This window comes from Oncorhynchus nerka, linkage group LG15 (genome assembly GCF_034236695.1).
Source record: "Oncorhynchus nerka isolate Pitt River linkage group LG15, Oner_Uvic_2.0, whole genome shotgun sequence".
NCBI lineage: Eukaryota > Metazoa > Chordata > Actinopteri > Salmoniformes > Salmonidae > Oncorhynchus > Oncorhynchus nerka.
This window is the reverse complement of record NC_088410.1, coordinates 83,737,349-83,750,167: the sequence shown is the minus strand read 5'-3', so window position 1 is coordinate 83,750,167 and position 12,819 is coordinate 83,737,349. Positions and strand designations below refer to the sequence as shown.

The 12,819-nt window shown below is 42.4% G+C and overlaps 1 protein-coding gene and 1 long non-coding RNA gene across 9 annotated transcripts in view; one reads left to right on the top strand and one right to left on the bottom strand.

Annotated features, from left to right (window-relative positions):
- LOC115143415 (band 4.1-like protein 1) overlaps positions 1-12,819 on the top strand; it is a 174,917-nt gene that overhangs the window by 34,650 nt on the left and 127,448 nt on the right. The gene's annotated exons all lie outside the window — the stretch shown is intronic.
- On the bottom strand, positions 7,862-10,693 carry LOC135560249 (uncharacterized). Its single transcript, XR_010458850.1, has 3 exons — positions 10,220-10,693; positions 9,975-10,145; positions 7,862-8,398 (listed from the first exon to the last, which is right to left on the bottom strand). It is a non-coding gene; the product is annotated as an uncharacterized LOC135560249 (long non-coding RNA).

The window sequence follows — 12,819 nt, the reverse complement described above, 5'->3', positions numbered from 1 at the left end:
TGGCTCTACAAAGTATTGACTTTGGGGGGGTGAATAGTTATGCAAGCTCAAGTTTTCAGTTTTTTTGTCTTATTTCTTGTTTGTTTCACAATAAAACATATTTTGCATCTTTAAAGTGGTATGCATGTTGTGTAAATCAAATGATACAAACCTCCCAAAAATGTATTTTAATTCCAGGTTGTAAGGCAACAAAATAGGAAAAATGTCAAGGGGGGTGAATACTTTCGCAAGCCACTGTACAGTATTTAACCAAAGCCTAAAGGAGTGTGTCTGTCCACAGGTGTGGAAGGAAGCTAAAGTAATTCCACTGCCTAAACAGAGTAAGGCCCCCTTTGCTGGCTCTAACAGCAGCTCAATCAGTTTGCTGCCTGTTCTCAGTAAACTGAGAGACTTGTGTTTGACTAAATACAATGCTATTTTTCAGAGAACAACTACTGACTTTCAGCATGTATATGGAGAAGGGCACTCAACTTGTACCGCACTGACTCAGATGACAGATGACTGTCCTTGTCTATCAGTGTATGAGTGTTTTGTTATTTGTCATGTTTTGTGTTTTATGTGGACCCCAGGAAAAATAGCTGCTTCTTCAGCAAAGCTAATGGGGATCGGAATAAACCAATAATAAAGCAATAAACTCTATGCACAAGGACTTCTTTTAATGATTTCCAATTAAATGTTACAAAAACACATTTACGTGAAGAACAGTGCAGATGCAATGTTTGTTGACAAAATGCGGCACAAACAGCACAGCCCGTCATTTTGTTACCGAACATTGCAACAAAAAATCACATTGTTGTCATTTAAGCTCAAAGTCTGAAAACAGTTTTCGCATGTGAAACTGAAAATTTGACATGTTTTCTTTGTAATGGCTGTTTTTCAAGTAAATGTTTTTTTGTTAAAAATGTATTGGATATCGTTAGAAGTAGTCCTTGTGCATAGAGTTGTATGTTTTGTTTAACTAAAGTGAAAAATCGGAGTCTCTCAGCCTCACGCTTTTAAGGTGGAATTGCCCTTATATATATCTAATCCATTATTAGTATTAATTGTATAGTTCCACAGTTTGAGAGCCTCCCATTTGTTCTGCTCTGCACACAGATATGTATGTGATTCTCTGTGATTACATTGATTCTTAACATGAAAAAAGTCAAAGGGTCCTTGATAATTATGCATCATGATGTTGAAGCGTAGCCCTATGGTACCAGTCTGCTGATAAATATGCCTGGTGTTTTTTGTTTTGTTTAAGACTACCAATAATCACTCTGTGTGACCCTGATTTATCCCACTACAGTAAAAGGTTAAACAAGACACTGGTTTACTGGATTGACAGTAAGTCTTAAACAGTTAGCTCTTAGGCTCGGTAGTAAAGGCATTGACTGGGTGACTCTAAGTTAGGCCTCTCTGTGTTTAGATGCCAGTCACATTGAGCTCCCTGTTCAGCCCCTTTACTAGCTCCCTGTCACTGACACCAATATCACACAGAGTCCCTTTAATTTCTTCTCAGCGATGCTCTGATCCTAATAAGGAGATGAATGGCTCTATACAAACAGGAGAGTGAGTCGAGCTGGAACTGGACCCATGCCCACTTCCAGCTTCTCCATCTAAAATCCTGTCTCTCTCCCCCCAGAGCCTCTCCTCTCAGACTTTCCCAGCCTCTCCTCCAGCTTCTCCCCCAGCCTCTCCCAGCCTTAGCCCCTCTGCCCCCAGCTCTCTCGGTAGAATGACCAGGTCCCATGTGGCTGGACTCAGGATGTAATAACTAGGGACATTAATGTAGCCCGACAAGGAAGGAGAGAGGACAGAGAGGGCGATAGGAGAGGGACTGAACTAATATCGCCACAAACACTTGTCCCCCATGACTCCCTGACTTTCTCCTTCTCAGGCAGACAGAACAAAACATGCTAAATGGTACCATTTGACAGAGAAAGCCGAGACTCTTTTTCTGCTAAAACGGCTCTTTAGTGACTGTCAGCGAATGACAAGCTTCATGTAAGAAGTCATTGTTTTCATGTTTCCAAGAAAATGGGATAGAGTTCACTGTGACAATATTTTCATTTGGCAGTAGAGCATGTGCCAATCAGGGATAGGATGTCCCAAGGCATGCCTGTTCAACTGTCTCCCTCATACAGAAGAGTGCTCTTCTCTTTGTTGAATGTTTTATACGCTTTAGCTTTTCGTCTCTCTTAGTTGACATCTTCATTTCTTTTCATTTAAGATGCATTTGAAGAATGTGTGTGTGTGTGTGCACACACGTATAGACCTGCCAATGTGTGAAGTCTTAAATTATCTTTGAATGTGCCAGAAAGGAGAGGTGTGGAAAGGAGAGGTGTGTCAGATGAACACATTCATAGCAAGGGAAGTGTTGACTCATTGTATGAGTACAATGGCAACACAACAGAGAATGATACAACACTGTACACACAGAAACTGTTAATATACTGTACTGTACTTTTGAGCTTTTCAGATTAGGTTCAAATAGTATTTATTGACACTGTTCTTGTTCTTCTGGTATTTTCACTTTTTAGAGGACAAAACTGTAAGCCTTCATACCTACATTGGCTATTGTTGTATACAAAAATGAAAATCCTTAATTCCCTCACACTCTGTGGTATGTTTTGTTATATTCTGGTTTTACATCTCTATGGACTAGTCTAACATGCCATCGGCCCAAGCCTCACATGTCCTTCTCATTGGTACTCTTCAAAAGAGGTCCTTGAATACAGTAGTATACTGTACCATCAGGCTGGCAGACTGAATGTGTAGATCTTCTACTATTGAGTTGGTGAAGCTAATATATGTGGACAGGCACCTTTAACTCCAGACCACAGACCAGCAATTAATTCCATTCCCAGCCAAGACAATAGGGAGGCAGTCCTCCTGTGTGCTGTTTGTTTTTAGTGTTGGACTCAATGTAGTTTAAGGCTCCAACTGCCAGTGGGTATGTATGCAGATGCTTGAGTAAACACCTGTCTGTGGCCACTGCCTCTGTCTAAACTCATAGATGCTAGATTCTGTCAACAATGGAGTAGTTACTGGTTTAGCCAGTAGACTACATGTATTTGTGATTCCTGGGAAATTATGTTGTGGCCATAAAGATCATCAAGGACAACAACCACCCGAGCCACTGCCTGTTCACCCCGCTATCATCCAGAAGGCGAGGTCAGTACAGGTGCATCAAAGCTGGGACCGAGAGACTGAAAAACAGCTTCTATCTCAAGGCCATCAGACTGTTAAACAGCCACCACTAACATTGAGTGGCTGCTGCCGACACACTGACTCAACTCCAGCCACTTTAATAATGGGAATTGATGGGAAATGATGTAAAATATATCACTAGCCACTTTAAACAATGCTACCTAATATAATGTTTACATACCCTACATTATTCATCTCATATGTATATGTATATACTGTACTCTATATCATCTACTGCATCTTTATGTAATACATGTATCACTAGCCACTTTAACTATGCCACTTTGTTTACATACTCATCTCATATGTATATACTGCACTCAATACCATCTACTGTATCTTGCCTATGCCGCTCTGTACCATCACTCACTCATATATCTTTATGTACATATTCTTATCCCCTTACACTTGTGTCTATAAGGTAGTAGTTTTGGAATTATTAGCTAGATTACTTGTTGGTTATTACTGCATTGTCGGAACTAGAAGCACAAGCATTTCGCTACACTCGCATTAACATCTGCTAACCATGTGTATGTGACAAATAACATTTGATTTGATTTAGATTTGTATTGGTTGAGTGTACAGATGTAGGATATGAATTTGAGCCAGTTTGTTACAGCAGGAAAACAATCCCACAGAAGCAGGAAATGTGAATTAGTATGTGGATTATAATGAATGCACATTTTTGTAGGGGTTGATACATTTTTTGTAAAGGAAAATCCATTTCAAAGTGGAAATTACAAACTTCGGAAGCCATTTTAAACATCAAATACACTACAAGTTTTACATTTCCTGCATTGCTGGAAAGTTCTCCTGCGAAAGGGTGATCTACAACAAGGCCTTTGATCTCACACCATTGCAATGAAACACCTTTAGAAATTATGTGTCCGACCAGAGATCACGCCATGGATTTGTAACTTCCATTCCAGGCGTAGCCAGGGGATAAGATACCATGAGACTCTATCCCAGGCACAAGATCACTCCTGTGGCGTCCCCCAGGGCACACAGTTCGGTCCAATTGTATTTTTGGCTCACGTCAATGGTGCATCAGAGGGTACCCTATCCAACTCCTGGGCCTTTGTCATTGACCTAAACCTCATCGAATCAAGACCAATATGTGACACTTCCAGCATACAGCAGGACCTCAACCAACTAGCCGACTGGTCAGAACAAAACAAGATGAAGCTCAAACCGACAAAGTACAAAGTCATGTACACCTGTTTCAACCACAATCATGACCCACCTCAGCCATTATCCATCTCCGGACACACATTTGAGGTGGTGTCCTGCGCCAAAGCGCTCATTGTGACATTCCAAGGCAACCTAAAATGGGACACACATCTCAGACATTACTAGGGCTGTTGCGGTGACCGTATTACCGCCACACCGGTGGTCACGAGTCATGAAGGCAGTCGATTTCCACGTGACTGTTTAGTCATGGTAATTAGGCGTCTCCAAAATCTGATGCTGCTGATGTTCATTAGTAACCTAGCAAACTTGCTAACTGCCTGGTACTCAGCACTCTAATGTCCCTCGCTCTGACATCAATGCAAATGTATTCGAAAATCTAATCAAACACTTAATGAGAGCCCATGCTTTGTGTACACTAGGCCTACTATATTTTTTTCTCAACTTTCCTAATATTAACCACATTGTTTATCTTTACAACAGTATTATAGCCTACCTGGCTTGCATGAAAATAAACCACAAGGAAAAGTGTCCTCCATTTGCTATTTAAGTGCATAGATTACATGTATTTTATCCCGCTGCCCTTTTCGAGACAAGTGCATGATAATGGTCCATTCTAAATCAAAACAGATTTCCCATATATATTATTTAGTATATATAAAGACAAGATTAAATCAAGAATAGTCTGATGGGTGACAATATTAGCCTATCACTTGTGAATTATACATTATCACTTGTGAATGATTCCCAGCATAAGAAACTACCTTTTTTTGCAACTATTTCTAATCATAGTTGCACACCTCATGTAGCCTAGCCCATAGGCCTATATGTTTTGATAAGGTCTGTATCACAACTAGAGTGGCCAATAACTTCTTACAATTAAGCACATTAATCCACTTTACAAGGGGTTTAGAGCCTGACTGGCATACATAAGCAGCGCATATGTTTCAAGATTGGGGAAGACAATTTTCACAATAAAAATGCACCTTTTATAATAAAAGCATTACATGCATAATCAAATCAAATCAAAATCAAATGTATTTATATAGCCATTCGTACATCAGCTGATATATCAAAGTGCTGTACAGAAACCCAGCCTAAAACCCCAAACAGCAAGCAATGCAGGTGTTGAAGCACGTTGGCTAGGAAAAACTCCCTAGAAAGGCCAAAACCTAGGAAGAAACCTAGAGAGGAACCAGGCTATGAGGGGTGGCCAGTCCTCTTCTGGCTGTGCCGGGTGGAGATTATAACAGAACATGGCCAATATGTTCAAACGTTCATAAATGACCAGCATGGTCAAATAATAGGACTGGGACAGGTAGCATGTCCGGTGAACAGGTCAGGATTCCATAGCCGCAGGCAGAACAGTTGAAACTGGAGCAGCAGCACAGCCAGGTGGACTGGGGACAGCAAGGAGTCATCATGCCAGGTAGTCCTGAGGCATGGTCCTACGGCTCAGGTCCTCCGTGAGAGAGAGCATACTTAAATTCACACAGGACACCGGATAAGACCGGAGAAGTACTCCAGATACAACAAACTGACCCTAGCCCCCCGACACATAAACTACTGCAGCATAAATACTGGAGGCTGAGACAGGAGGGGTCAGGAGACACTGTGGCCCCATCCGATGATACCCTCGGACAGGTCCAAATCACATTTGTGGTAATTTTTGATAATGGTGTTTTCCTGCTAATGGAACATTTGCGCTTGTAGCCTACTGCCATGTGATCATTGCTGCACTTATAATGTGAAGAAATATTTGTCCACACCAATTCAGCATCGTTCACATCCTCTTAAACTTTAGCTCCACCCAGCTTTTTAAGAATTCACATGTGAGGCCATGTACTAAACAAGCAAATATTTCAAGACTAAAGGCTGGTTTATACTACGGGTGTGTTCGTAAATTCAATCTGGAGTGCCAGAGTGTGCTCAGAGTGCACTCTGGGCATTCGTAAACTCAGAGCGTTGTCAGATTGTCCGTTCGTAAATTCAGAGCTTTTCCCTCTCGGAGTGTTCAGAGCGCACACTGGACACTCTGGCCAAGGAGTAGGGTTGATCCGAGCATTCTGACCTAACAACAATAGTCAAGCACCCAAGCTAACTGGCTAATGTTGGCTAGCTTTCTAGCTACTTCCTGACACAAATGAGGGAACAGCTCACTCTGACCATTTACTCGCCCTAGCAGAGCTGGTTAGACGTTTTTTATGTTATCCAGAGCGTTGGTGACTGCAAATGTGCTGCTGGCAACAATTTAATTACGCTTTTTTGGCAACGGAATCGGAGTAGATAGCCAGAGTGAGTTCACCGGCTACATTGTCGCAGTGACATCATTCTATTGAAATGGTTACTTGCATAGTGGAGTCTTTTGTTTAGACATGTAGCTAGCTAGCTAAACAATTAACCATAATCCAGACTCATAATGTTACTACCCCTGCATGAATCTGCAGGTAGCTAACCAACCAGGTTCAATGTTAGCTAACTAGCTAACATTAGGCTATAAGTAGCAATGCAAATGGCTCTGAGATAAGAATAATATTACTACACAGATCAAACACGTAACATTGGCGAGCCAGCTAGCTAACGTTAGCTAGCTAGCTAACAGTACACTTTAACTTGAAATGACTAAATTAGAAACGTGTAATATCTGAAAATGTAGAGCCTAGTTGGTTAGACTACCTTACATGGATGGACACTTCTCACTCTCTTTCACGGATGCCATGGTTGCCTTAGTTTGAAGATGTAATCCGGACAGAGATGTTTTATACATGTTTTATATGTGTTCTCTTTTCGACTCCATCTGCATATTTGCAATCAAATGCCATCAAATCTCCATCTCCTTAGCTATTATACTCTAATTCCAATGTGCATTTCATTGATTTCAAAACTCAGTCCTCCAGAAAGTGGAGAGCAACACCTTTGCAGTTCTACTATGTGATATATTTAAACAAAAAGCTGCAGTAGAAAGAATTACCTACACATACTACCCAGCTCATGTTATAGACAGAAGCGTACTACATGGCAGGCCAATCCAAACTCATTTCGCGCCATGTCCAGCCCATTCATTATCTCAGCCAATCATGGCTAGAGGGAAGGTTAGGCTTGTAATTTAACAATTTTATTCATATTTACAGATGGCATACAAGTATGTTAATAAGGCACATGAAAGTTCACATGTTCCAGAAAGCTTTTCTTCCCAAAAAAATGCATTTTGATTAAAAAAACAAAAAAAACATTCAAATGCCTTTCTTGTGACGTGCAACATATGCCTAGTTTCCTGAAACAAGTCACATATTGTCTGCTGGAAGGCTGACCTAGTCAGCCATAAGATCCTCCATTTCAAACAGCTTGCCTTTATGGATTCTTCATTCAGCTGATGGTGGAACACACACAAAAACATGCGCACACACACGCACACACAAACTCACATGTATTTGTGCATGCATTCACACACATGCGCACACACAAGCAGACGACACACACACACACACACACACACACACACACACACACACACACACACACACACACACACACACACACACACACACACACACCACCCTCCTAATAGCCTCAGGATGAGCGTTGGATGACTGTGTCAGCACCACCATACTGCTCATGTCAGTCTCTTCACCATTGGGTACGCTGTGAGCTATGATCACTGCTGCCATTAGATGGATGGAGGGTGCGTGGATCTCATTACACACAAGTCTCTCCCTCTTTCTTTCACTGTCCCTCTTCCTATTTTCTTGGTCTTATCTTCTGAATTAATGCTGATCAGATGGTTTCTCTGCCTCCAAGCTACTCCCTGGCCAAGCCTATGGGCCTGTGCAGAAGTGTGAGCGTGTGTTTGTGTTGTGTGTGTGTTTGTGTGTATATCTAAGTGTGTGTTTGTGTTTGTCCAGTGGTACTCTTTCTCCTTCACGGACAAGGCCAACAGGACAATTAGCCTTTCACCTGATGTGCAGCGCCAGCACAACCGGCTCCTTTTATCCCAAGGGGCAGGCAGCGAGTCGTCCCACTGAAAGAGAGAGAGGGACAGAGAAAGAGAAAGAGAAAGAAAATGAAAGGTGTGTTTGTTTTGGTTGATAGTTGCCCTTTCTGGTTCCATGTGTTTCAGTGTGTCACAGGGATGTACAATAGTCCTTTGTTCCCAGGTGTTCCCTGTGCTGCCTGCCCTGGTGTTACAGCTCTGACTGAGGAGTGCTGCAATAGAGGTCATGTTCAGAGGTGTGTGTGTGTGCAGTGTTTTCCACTTGCGCCGGCTGTCGGCTATACCGCGCCCTCTCACTAGAAGGAACGATATGCATCGAATAGCGATCTATTGATAGGACAGGCGCCTGATAGTTACAAAATGAGCGATGACAGGGAAACACTGTTGATGCTTCTTCGTCTATGTGAGTCAATTTGCATGTCCCGTATAATGTGGTAACGATGAGTCGAAATCCACTTAGCCTATTGTTTTCTGGCACATTCATTTATTTTATTTAGCATGTTTCATATGCAGCCATGAAGTGCTGACGCATAGGCTTACCCGATTACCAAACCGGCGCCACACGTGTGTCCGCGTGCGCATGTTGAGTTTATCTATCCCCATCAGACACGTTCATGACACGCAGCTGTGAACCAACTGTGAACCAACTATATTAATTTGGGGAGAGGTCGAAACACATTTAGCTAGCTTGCTGTTGCTAGATAATTTGTCCTGGAAGATAAACATTGTTGTTATTTTACCTGAAATGCATATGGTCCTATTTCTGCTGGATCTTTGTAGAATATTTACCCATTTTGAGTCACACAAAATCCTGTGTACTCCGACTATTAATCCACAGATAAAAGGGGAAACCTAGTTAGTTTTTTTTTGTTTTCTTTGCTTAAACTCTCCTTGCTCATTTTTCTTCTTCCACCACCACCTGGACTGGAGTGTGGACCTCATTCATCTTTCAATATATGCTCGTAAATGGGAGAGGCGGGACTTGCAGCACGCCAAGTGTCTACGCAGACGTGCGCCTGGCTACGCAGACGCCCTTTGATGCGGGCAAACAGTTTAGATTAAATGATTGAATAACATGTATGTGTACATTTATTTTGCAATGCTCGTGCACACAATGCGGGCGGTCTAGTCAGCGTGTTACTGTGCTTTGATTGAAGGCAAGCTTGACTAATTTAGAAATTGTGTCGAACTGACTGAATAAATTCAATCTCATATATCCTTGCCATCCATAAATCATACAACGTAGTGATATGGCCATGGTATCGCACCGGGACAAGTAAAGTAAAGATTTAACTGATGTCGTTGTCTCTTCTCTTAACACATATGAACCTAAAACTTAATTGAGCATTGGTTCTGTTTATTTTAGACCAATTTTTCGATTTGAAAAAGTACCCATCACACAATCTGTGTGATTTTCAACATAACTTAACGTGACATTTAAAAAAATATATATAATTTTGGCTAATTACTTCATTTTTCTGTATTAATAGAATTCACGATTTGAAAAATAAACATAACTGTGGCTATTCATATCTTGTAGTAAAATATAAAGAAAAAGAGGACAGGTTAAATGTAAACAAATATTTAATGTTCTCTTACTTACAAAATAGCATCGCAGTGCTTGAGGCGTCACTACAGACCCGGTTTCGATCCCAGGCTGTGTCACAACTGGCCGTGACTGAGAGTTCCATAGGGCACTGCACAATTGGCCGAGCAACGTCCGCTCTAGCGACTCCTTGTGGCGTGTGTGTGTATGTGTGTGTGTGTGAAGGAGCTGCAATAGAGGTTAAATTATTGACCTATCATCATTAATATAATATTTTATTTACAATTACGAATAAAACTTACGGGTACTTTTTCTTTTCTTGTTTTTTGGCAAAAAGTAAACATCTAGAGAGTCTCTGTATTGCCCAACGCCCCAACCTTGCGAGTGAGGAGTGCCGGTGGAGCATCATGTCTCAGAAAAATCTAGCTTCCAAAAACGAAAAAGAAATTTAAAGAAGACAGGAGAGAGAAAAGAAAGAGCGTCAGTATGTCACACAATTTTTCACAAAGGAAGGTGGGTGTAGTCCGTGAGAGGTGGAAGTTAACCTGCTAGCTTAGTCCATAGAAAAATAGGCAACTTTTGCTCCCCTAACATAACTATACTTAATATCTATACAGAAAATTCAGAGTGTTTACATTTCGCTCCTCTTTTAGCCGACATTTAATCAATGCAGGCAAACTTTTATCAAGCTATTCATGCTAAATGGGTGTCTGGTGCCAGGCCCAACAGATGCAGCTTCAGGCTCAGCAGCCCTGTCTCCTCATACCCCTGAACCAGCCCTGTCTCCCCATCCCCACCCCCCTGAACCAGCCCTGTCTCCCCATCCCCATAACCCTGAACCAGCCCCGTCTCCCCATCCCCATACCCCTGAACCAGCCCTGTCTCCCTTCCCCATCCCCTGAACCAGCCCTGTCTCCCCATCCCCATAGCCCTGAACCAGCCCTGTCTCCCCATCCCCATCCCCACCCCCTGAACCAGCCCTGTCTCCCCATCCCCATACCCCTGAACCAGCCCCGTCTCCCCATCCCCATACCCCTGAACCAGCCCTGTCTCCCCTTCCCCATCCCCCTGAACCAGCCCTGTCTCCCCATCCCCATAGCCCTGAACCAGCCCTGTCTCTCCATCCCCACCCCCTGAACCAGCCCTGTCTCCCCATCCCCATACCCCTGAACCAGCCCTGTCTCCCCATCCCCATACCCCTGAACCAGCCCTGTCTCCCCATCCCCATCCCCATACACCTGAACCAGCCCTGTCTCCCCATCTTCATACCCCTGAACCAGCCCTACTCCCAACTGAAGAAGGAGGTGAGCAGCATTGTGTTGAATGACATGTCATTTGGCATAATTGCAAGTACATTGAGGACAGGGATGTGATTCTCCAGTCAGGAAAAATCTCCCTTGACACAGAGGCAGCCAATATCAGAGCCTTAAAGGAAGAGATGCAGGCTCTTAGAGATGGATGGGAGTCTCTCCTGTCTGAGGCATCGCTGATTGCTACGCAAATGGATGTTGCACCGCAATTTAGCAAGAAACTCAGCCACCAGAGGAAAGGGAAGAGATTCCACGAAGAGACCTCTCAAGAGGAGACAGCTCAGGACAGTGCAGCAATGGTGTTTCAGAACAGTGTTTTTTACTGCTATTGACAACATCATAAGTGACTTGGACACTAGGTTCCACACTACTGCACAAATGGTAGAATAATTTTCTGCTGTTCTGAATGTTGGGCAGATTAGTGAGGATAAAGTCCCTTCTGTGTGCCAACCACTGATCATGAACTATTCCAGAGATCTTACACCTGAGTTTCAAAATGAAGTGTGACACCTGAACACTGTATATGCTGTCACTTTCCCCCCTAACTTGTCCCCTCTTGGTCTCCTGAATGCAATTTGTAAGATGCAGCTGCAAAGCATTTTTGGGGAAGTCTGCATTACTTTACGTATATTTTGCACACTGCCTGTGACTGTTGCTGGTGGTGAGGGAGCTTTCAGTAAGACAAAACTGATAAATAAAACTATTTGAAGTCCACTATGTCCCAGGACAGGCTTTGCAGTCTTGCCATACTGTCCATTGAAAGTCAGTTAGCTAGAAAACTGGGCTCTGGGTGGGTAAGGCTGAGCAAGGGCCAGTGAATACTGTTAAATGTCATGGCTGTGGATATTGGATCGCTATGCACATGATGACCACAGACTGAGAACAAGACTGAGAACAAGATATATCTCAAAGTAAGGGCTGGATTGCCATAAAATTTGTGGTGCACAGTCAAGACCCCAAGTGGAAGAAACCTATTGATTTGGTGACCACTTGACCTTTCCTCTAGCGCCACCATCAGGCCTTTTCATTTACATTTTGTTTTCCATTTTCCATTTCCACTTTTACAGCTGCTTATTTTCTAGTTGGTATGTATACTTAGTTCCAAAATCTGCTGCTGATTTTATTATTTTGTTTGTTATATCATTCTATAGATGATAATGTTAATTTATTTTAATTGAAGAGGTTAATGTATATTTAAGTTATATTTATTTTAAATTGTTCATTAATGTTAAGAGAATTTTCCATGCAAGAATTTTACCATGAATATTACATTTACACTGTAAAAGATGGCCTTTAGCACATTTCTTATAGGGGGTATCAGTCTTGCATCGAATAGTGAATTCCACTGTATGCAGAATGTTGCATGCATGTCTGCACAGTGTTATATTTTCACAGCTCACTGTCAGTAAATATCATATAGTAAATATTGGACTACAAGAGAGTTGCAAGCCTGCAAGGGTAGAGTTATTTAAAGCTTTGAATGGGTCGATTGGGTTCTGGAGGTGTGTGGTTACAGCAATTGGGCAGGGTTGGTGTGGCCTGTGGTGGTGGTGCCCAATGTGATATATTTTCATGGGGCCCAAAATCCCTGC